The sequence below is a fragment of the Oryctolagus cuniculus genome, chromosome 1 (genome assembly GCF_964237555.1).
Source record: "Oryctolagus cuniculus chromosome 1, mOryCun1.1, whole genome shotgun sequence".
Classification (NCBI taxonomy): domain Eukaryota; kingdom Metazoa; phylum Chordata; class Mammalia; order Lagomorpha; family Leporidae; genus Oryctolagus; species Oryctolagus cuniculus.
In genome coordinates, this window is record NC_091432.1 from 140,739,817 (window position 1) to 140,752,342 (window position 12,526).

Genomic DNA, 12,526 nt, shown 5'->3' on the forward strand with positions numbered 1-12,526 from the left:
CCGCCCCGCCCCCGCCCCCGCCCCCGCCCCACCCCAGCAGCTTCCAGGACCAGCCACCAAGGGCACTTTTCTAAGAGAAAAAGCTAACACCCAAGTTGTGCTGATTCCGAGCAAGGCCACTCCCTGGTGCTCCCTGTCTGTGAAGGGATTTACATGTGAAACCGCCCCCGTGCTAATGGGAGCTGTGATCCTGCTCAATCCTCCACACGCAGGGCAGGGCGACCGCAGATGGGATGGGAAGTTCCAGTTATCTAATATAAAAAGCTCTCCGAATTAACACGCCCAGGTCTCAGAGATCCAAGTAGCACAATGTATTCCCACATCTTCTCATTTGCAAACCTGGATGTTTTCTCTTTAAGTTTCCAGAGTGCGGGGACCTGGGCAGGCCTCTGGCTGCCTCAAGGTGTCCTGGGAAGGCAGTCATGGAGTCTTGCCTTGCCTTTCTCCCATTTGTGAATGCAAAAATGCAACTGCTTGCAGAAATAAAGCTGTCATTATTCAAAGAGTTGATCCACCATATGGTTTAACAATGAACGGAATTATTATTTTTTTTCTCTCTTTTCAGAAACATGCACGGATGTGGGACGATGCTTAGTGAGGTTGGGCGGGGCACACCCTGTGTTAGCTCCCTTCACACCTGTCCTGGTCATTTCTTTGGTGGCACAAGCAGATGGCAGCCCCGGCTGCTCCAGACACATTCTAGAATTTAAAGTCACCCTCATTTTAGCCTCTGGACAAGCCCTAGACGTGATGGCTAGGCACAGGAGCCGTGATGAGAACGCCTCTGTCTGGGGTTCCTCACTGTGGGACAGGAGCAGGAGGTTGTGGAGCTGCGAGGGAGCATGAGGGGTGGAGAGAGTGCCAGTGAGGGCAGCCCAGCCTTCACGGGTGCCCTGGGCTGGCACACGCCGCTTCCTTTGCCTCCCCTCGAATACTAAAAGGCCTCATCATGGCTAAGTGGGTCACGGGCGGTGAGAAGGGTTGGAAGGGAGACTTCCATAAGGACCAAGAAGCGCAGGAGTAAGTATCAGGATACCCGACCGTGTCTGGAAAGAGGGAGGCCCTTGAAAACTTGATCTGGAAGCTGAGACCTAGACCATAACAACCATTTCACTATGTTATGTGTGCATGAAAACATTACGTTATATACCTTCAATACGTGCTGTTAGGGAATAAACGGAGTTAAGAATCATCCAGGAAAACAGGTGAGGGTGTCTCACGCAAGGGAGCAGAAAATAGAAAGAACCACAGGAAACAGAGACCATGGGGGTGGCAGGGCCCCCGGGGGTCCGCAGGGAGGTGAAGAACGGGGAAATGTGTGTTGGCCACACAGAGAATGAGGGGGCACTGGGTCTCTGGAGCAAGACATCTGGATTTACCCACAGGTTCACTGAAAGCCAAGGGCAGAGTTTAGGGAAAGAATGAACTCCTTAGATTTGTGTTATTATTATTTTTTAATTTTCTAATACATAACATGTGATTATAGCTTCGTGTAAGTGCATGAATATGAAAATATCATGCATGCTGATACGGCTTTTAAAAATTTTAATTTATTTATTTAAAAGGCAGAGAGACTGAGAGAGGGCAGCCATCTGTTAGTTCACTCCCCTGAATGCTTGAAACAGCCAGTGGGGGTGACACCAGGAGCGCTCAAGCCAGGTCTCCCCTGGAGGGCAGGGATTCGACTGTATGAACCATCCCCACTGCCTCCCGGGTCTGCACTGCTAGGAAGCTGGAGGCGGGTCCTGAACCCAGGCGCTCCAATTTGGGACACAGGCATCCTTACTGACTTCTTAACTGCTGGGCCAAACATCTGCCCTGCTATTTCACGGCAGTTTTAGCTAACTTTTTTTTCTTTTTCTTGGCTTGCTCCCTCCCTTTTTACTCGACTCTGTAGCACCAGCGACCCTCACACCCCAGTGACCCAGACTAGCAACCTCCCCTAGTTTTCTTCATGTTCACATAACCTTACACAGCACACACACACACAGTCACACACCACAATCGCACACACTCAGAATCACAGTCACATTCACAATCACAACCACACAGTCACAGAATCACACAGAATCACACACACATAATCACACACACACTCACAATCACACAGTTACACTATCACAATCACACAGTCACACACCCAATCACACACACTCACAATCACAGTCACACTCACAATCACACAGTCACACAATCACACAGCCACACACCCAATCACACACACTCAAACTCATAATCACACACAGTTACCCAATCACACAGGCACACACTCACACAATCACACACACTCAAATTCACAATCACACACAATCACAATCATACACACAGTCACAATCAAATACACAGGGTCACACACACAGTCACAATTATACACACAATCACACACAGAGTCACACATTCACACTTATAATCAAATACTCATATTCACAATCATACACACACAATTACACACACAATTACACACAGTCACACACTCATAATCACACACAGCAAATCAATACTCACACTCACACACACAGAGTCACATATTCACACTAACAATCACATACATTCACAATCATACACACACAATTACACACAGTCACACACTCATAATCACACACAGAATCACATACTTACACTCACACACACAGTCATATTCACACTCACAATCACATACATTCACAATCATACACACACAATTACACACAGTCACACACTCATAATCACACACAGCAAATCAATAGTCACACTCACAATCACACACACAGAGTTACACACTCACACAATCCTCTCCATCTGAAAAGCTCTGTGTGGTAACATTTTACAAAATAGGGTCATACTAAACCCTGCCTCTTTCTCTCCTCTCTCGACTATGCCTCATACCAACGCTTCCAGGTCACTTTAGCTCCAATTCACATTTTTAAGGTGGCCAGATTATCCGTGATGTGGACGCCCCTTAATAAAGTTCTTTCAGAGATGGGCAGTCAGGTGCTTCCCAGGGTTGTGCCATTCAGACAACACAGCTTGGATGCTAGTGACCGGATAACAGAAGATTCCCAGGAATGGGAAATTAGAATAAGCGGCATTGGCACTTTGAGATGTTAAACGGTTTCCAGAGAGGCTGGAGAAACGTCCCCTTGGAGGCTGCAGCTTCTGAGTGTGCTTCTCCGACAGCACGGCCAGCATCAAGTGTCGTGGCTTCTCCCGACTACGGCCAGCATCAAGTGTCGTGGCTTCTCCCGACTATGGCCAGCATCAAGTGCCGTGGCTTCTCCAACAGCACGGTCAGCATCAAGTGTCGTGGCTGTTGCTTGTTTTTCTAGTCTGAGTGCCGTTCAGTGATTACCACTTCGCTTGTCTGAACACTGACGATCGGGGGTCCCATTTCCTTTGCTTGTCTACTGGGTGAATTTCCCCATCCATGAATTGCTGCTCAAACGTCTTGTCCATTATTCTAGGATTTACCTCTCATGTCACTTTGTGTAAATTCTTCACTTATTATAAAAGTGAACCTCTGGACTGTTATTTGTATTATAAATCTAGAGGACGGGGAGGGTCTGTTTAAAAAAAAAAACGCATTATCAACTTAGAAAACCTTGAAGCCATAAACAAAAAACTAGATATATTGGTCTATATGGAAGTGTAAAGGGCGGGGGGCATTTGGTGTAGTGTCAAGACACCACTTGGGCCACCTACATCATGTATTATAAGACTCTGAACTCTGTTCCTGATTCCAGCTTCCTGCTGGTGAACACCTGGGATGCAGCAGGTGATGGCTCAAGTCCTTGGATCCCTACTACCTACATGGGAGACCCGGATTGAGGTCTAGGCTCTTGGCTTCATCTTGCCCCAGCCCTAGCTGTTGTGGGCATGTGAGAAATAAATCCATGGATGGACGATATCTCTCTGTCTGTCTGTTCTGTCTCTCTGCCTTTCAAATAATACAAAAATAAAAAAGGATTTTTAAAAGTTAAAGCCTTATATGTGGCAAAATGTACCACAAGCAGAATAACTTCGGGGGATTCACAAGTTTTAAACATTGCTCAAGAGCTGTTGGGAAAACGGATTTGAGGGGAGGTGGCAGGAGACGGCTGAAGATGAATTAGAAGGCTGTTTCCAAGGTCTCCACAACAGGGCAAGGTCAGGAGAAGGTAGACTAAATAGGAGGTGCAGGTTGATTGAATGTAGGGGAGCAAAGTGTGGGGTTCTAAACTTAGATGTTCACTTATCTTAACTGGTATTTAGTTAGCATAGGCTAAGCAGAGAATATGTGCGTGTATAGGAGCCCAAGGAGACAGCACAGTTGGTTCTGTTGAGATCTCCATCAGCTACCAGTGGGGATACTGGGCACACCTCTAACCCCTGGGGCTTTGGTCTGTGATCTGTAGTAAGAGGCACAGTGTCATGTTTCTCGGGGTGGGAGAGGTTAAATGGGCAGATCTTGAGCAGGACCTGGCACAGAGCAAGCCCCGGGTGTACCTGAGCCCCCAGCCTCTTCCTCCCCTTTCTGCTTCCTCCTCACTCTCACCTGGCTGGGGGCAAGTAGAAAATATACCCCCCGTTCTGGGGGCACCGATTCCCAAACTGCTTGTTTGCCAGAATCACCTGGAGAATTGTTCTAAATCCGCAAATGCCCAGTTCTGTTGGTGTGGGGTGGGGCTTGGGAATCGTCATCTTTATTCTAATGCCCAAGTCCCGCTTGGGTACTGCATCCCCAGAAGGTTCACAATCTAGAGAACAAGGACCACAACCAAATGTGTGTGGCCAGGGCTTTAGGAGGGGCTCCAGGTCGGGGAGAGGGTGTGCAGCCCTGGGGAGTCCAGGGAGAGTGAGGTCAAGGCTCGGAGGGGGGTCAGCCATGTAAAGGCCAGAAATGGCCTCTATGCCTTCCCTGTGGACTGGAAGGAAGGAAAGGGAGAGGGAGGTCGGGGTTAAACGGGCAAGGCCTTGAAAGGCTGCACTGAGGAGTTCAGTCTCCGTCACACAGGAGACTCATCAAAGGTTTCTAAGCAGGTCAGTGACTTGCTAAGAACTTGTCTTAGTGACTCAGTCAACAACCCTGGCAGCAGTGTGGAGAATGCACTCTACAGATGTTCGGGATTGCCTTTGTTAAAACTGTGATTATCCAAACAGCTTCGCTTGGAAGACATACCCTCGATTTTTTTTTTCCTCCACCCTGTTCAAGGTGCACGAAAGTACAAATATAAGAGTGTGGTTCCAAGTGCTGAGAGACCGGGACCAGAACACAGCAAATGTGCCCCGGACTTCAGCTCAGGGCAAACACCTTTAAATGTCCAGCTTTTGATCTCGAATGAGTTGGCACTTTTCCAAGAAACTTTGTATGAAACAGTCTGAAACATGAGAAATTCCAGAACTGAACCAACTTAGGAGTGAACTCAGCTGCTCAAAAAAAAAAGTTTTAGTGAACTTAAACCATCGTTGTATTTCTGCTCGACGATGAGCAGCAGTAAGACGTCCCTTCATCCTTTGGACAGCTGAACAACCATCCAACATCAGTGAGGAAGACGTGAAAGCGGAAAGCACCCCTCTTCACAAAGCAATGGAACCCTGAGGTGGAAAAAGAGATCTGAGCTTCCAGACCGGAGCGTTAGGTGTAGACAAGCTGAAATGCCAGCGCCCAGCCAGGGAGACACAACGGCACTCGAAGGCTTTGCTGCTGGAGACAGCACTGCCCATGGGGCATGGGGAGGGGAAGGGAGAGAGACGCTGGTTAGAAAAGATTTACTGTCCCAGGCGTAGGGCGGGATGGGCAGCACCCAGAGACCGTGGGCTAAATCGGAGGATTATTTATAACATGGAGCCACCTCCCTAGCACCATGACAACTGAGGCGGTGCTAAAGTGCAGGCGAGGCACAAGGCCAGCGCCTCCCCTGAGAGCCAGCCCAAGGACAGGAGAGGGGACTCCGGGAACCAACTGCAGGCGGCTCCTCTCTGACAGCTGGGGCACTCCTTGAGGATACGCAGATCCCAAAGGAAGAAGCTGGTTCTCCCCGGGACCCACACCTTAGCCTAGAAAATAATAAGAGCAACTGATAAATATGTGACTCTTCTGATTATAAAGATACACATATTGATAGTAAAAAAAAATTCAGGAAACGAAAAAGACTATAAAAGTCATCCCTAAGGCCAATAGTCATCATTAAGCACCGTTAACACCGCTAACTAACATCTCTCTATTCCCATAAACTCAGAAGGATAAGTCATTTTCCAAAAGTCAGATTTTACCATAGATTATTGTAACCTGCTTATTCACCTAATAATATGTTGTGGATATCTTAAAATTGTTAAAATATAGATCTAGATTTTTTAATTGGCTGCACACTATCCAGGTGTGAATAATTACACAATTATTTTTTGATAAAAATAAAACTTTAATAAAAGTTAAGAATTGTCGCCGATGAATTACTTAAGCATATTCTACTTTAATAGAACACAAAGAATTCTAGAAATGGACTATGCTCTTGTAGACTGGATCACACATAGAGAGGTAACCCTGTAGAACAAACAACTCCCTTTTGACAGACTTTCTAGTTTTTCACTACAATAAGCAACATGGCAGTGAACACCATCATATATATGTTTATATATATATGTATATATATACATATTTGGCATGTGTGTCCCATTATGTACATAAGACAAGCTCTAGGAAGCAGAATTGCTGTGTTGGAGGCTAAGCCACTGGAAAGACAACTCCTGGCTCACAATCACCGCCCCTTACTTGTGGATGCTGTCGCTTTTGCCTGACCCAGCATAGTCCCTCCTCTCCCTCATCACAGAGAAGGGAGATGTCCATCTCCACCTCACCTTCCATGGAGTGAAGTCATGACTCATCCCACCTCCAGGCACAAGATACACATCTGGCCAAAGAAGTGCCCGGCCCTCTGGGTGCCAGAGATGATTAGCTCAGGGGTAGGTCCATGGCGCAAATGAATCCAGAAAGAGCCAGGGCCTAGGCTTGGGCTTCAACTATCAGGATGGGAAGGAGAGAGCGCTTTCCTTATCTACCAGCAGCAAAGACAACGGAGCCTGGAGATTAGATTCTGGAGCCAGTCACCCTGGGAGAGGGTTACCCAAGAAACATGAAGTTCGGACAGAGATGACCAGAGAGAGGGGAGAGGGAAGGAGAAACTTTATTTTAGTCTCTGGTCCCCAAAGATCTGAGTCAACTTGAACCACCATTCACTCATTCTTCTTCACTTTTTTTCCTGAAATTATTGTAGTTATCTTTCTGAGTTTTGCAATTTTAAACATCCTAAGTAGGGGGGGTATTCTATTCTGGGGACTGGTTCCAGCGCACAGGCACCCACCCCAGGTTCCTGATTGCACCTGGTGATCCTGCTCAGCCATCTGCCACAGTGACTGGTCCTGGACACCTGAGCAGAGAATCCCAGGTCCTCCCCAGCGGACACCTCCCACAGCTGCACAAAGCACTCACAGCCTCCCTGGGTAACTTCTTCTGTGTTCTGGGGACTAATCATCTGATTTTTAAAAAGGGGGCGGGTGGGGGGCCTACTGTCAACTAAGTATGAGAAACTCTCCACTGAAGAAATACCAACAACTTCATTTTCAAGTATTGTCTGCAGAACTTCTCCTAGTCATTAAGACATTGGGGGGGGGGGGTGAGTTGTGGCATAGCAGGTAAAGCCACTGCCTGCGGTGCTGGCATCTCATATGGGCACCAGTTCAAGTTCCGGCTGCTCCTCTTCTGATCCAGCTCTCTGCTATGGTCTGGGAAAGCAGTGGAGGATGGCCCAAATCCTTGGGTCCCTGCACCCACGTGGGAGGCCCAGAAGAAGCTCCTGGCTCCTGGCTTCGGATCAGCACAACTATGGACACTGTGGCCAACTGGAGAGTGAACCTGCAGATAGAAGACCTCTCTCTCTCTCTCTCTCTCTGCCTCTCCTTCTCTCTGTGTAACTCTGACTTTCAAATAAGTAAATAAATCTTTAAAAATATGCTAGTAGGCCTGGTGTTCTCAGCTCAGACAGCACGGGACAGTGGGGGTCTGGGGGGAGGGGCTGGCAACCACTCCAGAGGCTGCCCGGTCCCTTCTCAGAAAGAGACTTCAGGGAAGTCACTTAACCTCTCGGAGCTACCAAATACCAAGAACAGCCAAAACGATCCTGAATTTAAAAAAATCAAACTGGAGACATCACAATACCTGATTTCAAAGCACATTACAAAGCTATAGTAATTAAAACAGTATGAACTGGCAAGAAAATCAACACATAGATCAATGGAACAAAATACAGAGCCCAGAAATTAATACACATACATATAGCCAACTGATATTTGACCAAAGTGATCAGAAAATATGTTGGAGAAAGCATAATCTCTTCAATAAATGGTGTTGGCAAAACTGGGTGTGTGTGTGTATATATATATATATATATATATATCAGAATGAAATTAGAGCCCTACCTTTTACCATATACAAAAAAATCAACCCAAGATGGATCAAAGACCTAAATGTAAGACTTGATCATATGAAATTGCTAGAAGAAAATGTAGGAGAAACAATTCAAAACACTGAAGTAGGCAATGAATTCCTGAATAAGACTGCTGAAGCAAACAGGTGAAAGCAAAATTAAACAAATGGGAATATATCAAACTCAGAAGCTTCTGCACCCAAAAGTGCAAAAAGTTTGTGCAGTTCATTCTGATGCAAAAAAAAAAAATGAAAAGTATGCATAATAAGATTTCAAAAATTTTTTTGCTCCAAAATACACTCTTTTTCTTTCTTTTTTTTTAAAAAAAGATTTTATTTATCTGGCAGGTAGAGTTACAGACAGAGAGAGGGAGAGTTAGAGAGAAAGGCCCTCCCTCTGCTGGTTCACTCCCCAAATGGCCGCAATGGCCAGAGCTGGGCAGATCCAAAACCAGGAGCCAGGAGCTTCTTCCAGGTCTCCCACGTGGGTGCAGGGGCCCAAGCAGTTTTGCCATCTTCCACTGCTTTCCCAGACCACAGCAGAGAGCTGGATCAGAAGAGCAGAAGCCAGGAGACGAACTGGTGCCCATAGGCCATCCTCCACTGCACTCCCGGTCACAGCAGAGAGCTGGACTGGAAGAGAAGCAACCAGAACAGAACCGGCGCCCTGACCGGGACTAGAACCCGGGGTGCTGGTGCCACAGGCGGAGAATTATCCTAGTGAGCCGGGGCGCCGGCCTCAACTACATTTTTCTAACAGACTTTATGAAATACCTTCCTGTTTGTTCATATGTAGCCTTAATTACAGCATGCTGTTTTTCTTGAGAACACATGACGGTCATCTTGGTTGACCTTTGTAGATTAATACATTTTCCTCATTTTGTACTTACCCTCAAATCTGAGGGCGAGACATTGTTGCAAATGACTTAGCTCATACTTGACATGCACTTTTAAATAGACTGATTATGACCAGCCACTTTCAGATGTGAAATTTCTGAACCTGCCCCAGAATTTGGTGCATACACTTCTGCACACTTTGGGGAGACAACCCCTGGGCCTAATTAAAAGCATGTCACTCACTCCACTCAGGGTTTATTTTTTGGAGCACGTGTGACTAATCACGGGCATGTATTCCATTCTCTGTTGCCTAGGTGGTGTGTTCTAAATGTCTTCCTGAAATGTGATTGTGAGTGGGAGCCTCACACATCCTTCATCAGTGGGATATGAACAAAGAATGAGCTTTGCGCAGAAGGTGGCTGGGATTGAGGGGCTGGGGGGCAGACAGGAGGGCCCACAAATCCAGCCCTGTGTCTGCCCAGGGTGGATCCCACACGCGTATGTTTTTATTTTACAAGGTCACGAAATGAAAAGGCAGCTGTTCTAGGGCCTCAGACCCTGTGACTGGACATATCCTGAGCCTGCATCATTCAGCACCCAGTGCCTGCCTTATATCCTGACATTTCAGAAGTCTAGGATGACTCTCTCCGATCTGCCAGCCCATAGGTCTAAAAGACAAGAGCTGGACTCACAGACGGCTGCCCAACACGTGTACCCAGACCCATTTTCTCTGCCACCCACGCCATGCACAGGGCACTCAGAGTTCTGTCGCAGAGCCAGTGGGGATTCTTTGGGGGCAGCCACCCAGAAGAAATTGTTCTGGTCAGCTGAGCTGTGGAGCAGCCCCAACTGCTGTGTCAGGCAGACTTGGGCGGTGCACCTGTTTTCTCTTGGGAGTGGTCCCAAGACTTCATGTGTCCTGTGACAGCCAGACCCCAAAAGACGGTGCTGTGCTGGGAGCCAGGTGGCGTCATCAGAAGCCCCATCGAAAATCAGTGCAGGCTGGAAGAGCACCCTGAGTCAATGACCCAGAGTGTGTACAAGATCCCCCCCAGCACTGTCAGTTGCCAACCTCATCAAGGGCACAGATTCAGTGTGTCCAAAACAAGAATCACAATCCACCTCTCCAGCCCCTTTCTCTCTGCGCTTCCTGCCCTAGCCCCTGGCACCATCATCCACCCAGAAACAAGGCCATCTGGCTGGGTCTGCCTTTGCCCTCTGAACTTGCTAAGTGCGTTCACTTCTCCCCACCTCAACGACAGTGCCCTGGCCCACACTCCAGCCACCAACCTCCTGAAGGACTCTGGCCACATCCGCTGCTCCTCCATCCACCCTAGTCTAGGGTGATCTTTTTTTATTATTATTTATTTTTATTCACCCAATAGACAGAGACAGAGAGTTCCCATCCACAGATTCATTCCCCGAATGCCCGCAACAGCCAGGGTTAGGCTGAAGCCAAGGGTGATGAGATCAATTAGGTGACAGGAGCCCAGTCACTAGAACTATCATCGCTGCCTCCCAGGGTCTGCATTAGCAGGAAACTGGAATTCGGATTGGAGCCACAACTTGAATGCAGAAACTCCAGTGTGGGACACAGGCTTCTTACGGGAGTCTTACCCACTAGGCTAAACGCCCACCCCCATAAGTTCTCCAGCAATCCACTACAGATCTCAGGACAAGGATCAATACCCCCAGAGCCTGTGTGGCTTCTGCCTGTGGCTTCAGCCTTGCTTTTGGCCACATGCTACCCCACAAATATGAGCCAACCAGCCCTGCTGGCTTCCCTCCCAGTCAACTGACATTTGTATCTGTATTGACATCCTCTAATATCATCTCACCACCACCCCCTTTTTAAAATTCTAGTGGTAGGGGCTGGTGCTGTGGCATAGCAGGTAAAGTCACTGCCTGCAGTGCCGGCATCCCACATGGGCACTGGTTCAAGCCCCGACTGTTCCACTTCCGAGTTAGCTCTCTGCTATGGCCTGGGAAAGCAGTAGAAGATGCCCCCAAGTCCTTGGGCCCCTGAACCTGTGTGGGAGACCCAGAAGAAGCTCCTGGCTCCTGGCTTCGGATCAGCCCAGCTTCGGCCATTGCAGCCATTTGGGAAGTGAATGGAAGATTTTTTTCTCTCTCTACCTCTCTGTAATTCTACCTTTCAAATAAATAAATAAGTCTTTAAAAAATATAGTGGTATAACACACATAACATAAAGTCTACTGTTTTAATCACTTAAAGTGTACAAGTCAGTAGCATTTAATTCTTTCACACTGTTGTGCAAAACTTGTTGTGTGGAAAACACCGATTTGTAGGACATCCTTGCTCAAGGGATATGCTAATCTTCCCTGCATTCTTCTAATTTTGATATATGTTCTATGAAGTAAGGACTAGGACACCCATATTTTAACTGTGAACTCTGCCTCATCTTTTAGACTTAAGTGTTACAGTCCTGGATTCAGACCAGAGCCAGTGCATCCCACGCCCCTCAGCTTCACGGCACTTAGCATCAGCAATGCGAGTGCTGGGCCAGGGTCTCCCACCCACTCTTCACCATGGACTCTGTGGGAACGGCACCCAGCAGCGGACAGAGTGTGGGACACAAGACAGAAGCTAGCACACCCTGTTCAGTGAAGGAGCATGGACAGACGAAGAAATGCAATTCCACCCCCGCTGGAGACCACCTGCGACATTATATACATCACCGTGTGGTTCTGCGGTGGCTTAAGCTCTGTTCTGGAGTAAGATCTCGGCTCTACACTTAGATAACCAGAACTAAAAGGAGGTATCTTCTTTCTCACTTCTCTAGTAGAAGAGCAATTTTTCCCACAACTATTAATGAGGACTTCATCTCTTACCAAAGAGGAAGCCACCTGGTAGTTTTAAATAGAGTAGGTTTCCCCTTGATTCTATTCACCAAGGTTTCAAAGTTCTGAATGGAGAAGCACGCTTGCTAGCAGTCTGTGATTTCTTTTTTTTTTTTTTTTAAGATTTTTTTTAAAATTTATTTGACAGGTGGAGTTACAGACAGTGAGAGAGAGAGACAGAGAGACAGAGAGAAAGGCCCTCCCTCTGCTGGTTCACTCCCCAAATGGCTGCCACGGTCAGAGCTGTGCCGATCCAAAGCCAGGTGCTTCTTCCTGGTCTCCCATGCAGGTGCAGGGGCCCAAGCACCTGGGCCATCCTCCACTGCCTTCCCCCAGGCCACAGCAGAGAGCTGGCCTGGAAGAGGAGCAACTGGGACTAGAACCCGGTGCCCAT

General features: G+C 47.6%; 1 non-coding gene across 1 annotated transcript; it reads right to left on the reverse strand.

Moving 5' to 3' along the window:
• Window positions 1-11,546: 11,546 nt before the first annotated feature.
• On the reverse strand, window positions 11,547-11,656 carry LOC127485111 (U6 spliceosomal RNA). The gene has a single exon (XR_007912285.1). It is a non-coding gene; the product is annotated as a U6 spliceosomal RNA (small nuclear RNA).
• Between the last annotated feature and the right edge of the window lie 870 nt (window positions 11,657-12,526).